The 1,539-nt window shown below is 34.7% G+C and overlaps 1 protein-coding gene across 1 annotated transcript in view; it reads right to left on the bottom strand.

Annotated features, from left to right (window-relative positions):
• Window positions 1-1,539, bottom strand: part of LOC106876540 (segment polarity protein dishevelled homolog DVL-3) — a 260,486-nt gene that overhangs the window by 258,086 nt on the left and 861 nt on the right. The window lies entirely within an intron of this gene.

Here is a 1,539-nt window from a genome sequence, read left to right as displayed (position 1 = left end):
CCAGTGAAACACTGAGGTCGATGTAATCGACTAGTCCCCTCCTCCACAAAATTTCAGGCCTTGTGCCTATAGTAGAAAGGATTATTATTTAGTTTTAGAAGTTGCTAATCAATGCACGAAACTGTCGTCCCTCGAATCACTGAAAACTCTGCAGATTAATACTGGTAATAATATATATATATATATATATATATATATATATATATACACACACACACGTGCGCGCACACGGTAGGAAGACGTTATATTTCACAAGGTACATCAAAATTAATCTTAATTGGCTATTTTTTCACCAAAAGTGCTCGAGAAATATTCAGAGAATTGGTAACCATTCCTCGTTTCAACAGAAGTCTACATATAGAAGCAGCGTAAGTGTGTGTGAAGACATAAGACCGACAGGAAAATTTTTTAAGGGATCAAATCAGAAATAGGGAGCCTCTAAATCAGCAAACGAGCAGCTAGAAATAATAGCCAAATCTCGAACGGATTACAATACTATTGTCTTAAGAAAAACAAAAAGGCATTGGATAATGTAATCCAAGATAGGCATAGTCGTTAAGGATACCATTTGAAAAGTAACTGTTGAAAATTTAATTAATTTTTTTTTTTTTTCTTTTCTGAAAGCTAATGAGAAAACAAAGTCATAGGGAGTACATTTGTGTAATTATGCTCCAAGATAAAACATTTAAAAGAAAAAATATGGAAAGGTTATGTTGGAATGCTTTTGTTCAGTGATCTTTCTTCGATCAAAGCTGGTCTGGGGCTTTAACAAAAACAAAAGGGATGTTTCAGCAGACGAAATAACAGAGGACGGGGCTCGAAAAATTAATGACACCCACAAAAATGTGGCCAATAGGGGCCGAGGGAAAATACCTCAGGTGTTTTCTGCTAGTTAAATACAAAATAGAGTAAGAGTTTCACACACGTAATAAGATAATATAAAGTAGATATTCTGCGATTGTCCAGGCGATTAGGAAATAAAAACTTCCTACTTGAAGTGTTTAACACTGAAAGTCGAGCAAGGGAAGTAACACTAATAAGATCAGATGAAATCAGTGGAGAATATACTCAGTGAATATATGTGAGCGAAAGGTCTACTTTTCAGAGAAAGTAATAGTTGTGTTTCGGCCTTAATAAGACCTCCTCAGCAAAGTTGATGGCATTCAGCTGGCAATATTTATGCTGATTGTGAATACTGAAAATATGGCTAAGGGGAAAGGTATATGATAGATAGATAGATAGATAGATAGATACTGAAGAATGGTTTAAGATAAATATACAAATGAAAAAGGGAACGAAGTGGATAAAAACGTGAATATTCTATCTACCTATATATATATATCTACCTGTCTTAACCATCCATTCAGCCAGTTACCCACCACTACAAACGTGTAAATTTTGTTGTTCACCTGTCAAAACAAACGAGTTAAAACAAGGTATACACACACACACACACAAGAAAAAATAATGAACGAATTTCTTGGTGAAGAATCTGTCTGCCAGATATTAAAATGAGAAGGACTGTGTCTGTATGTATGT

Source organism: Octopus bimaculoides, chromosome 26 (genome assembly GCF_001194135.2).
Source record: "Octopus bimaculoides isolate UCB-OBI-ISO-001 chromosome 26, ASM119413v2, whole genome shotgun sequence".
In the NCBI taxonomy this organism is placed as follows: domain Eukaryota; kingdom Metazoa; phylum Mollusca; class Cephalopoda; order Octopoda; family Octopodidae; genus Octopus; species Octopus bimaculoides.
Note: the sequence above shows the minus strand (reverse complement) of the source record. Positions and strands in the feature narration are given on the sequence as shown.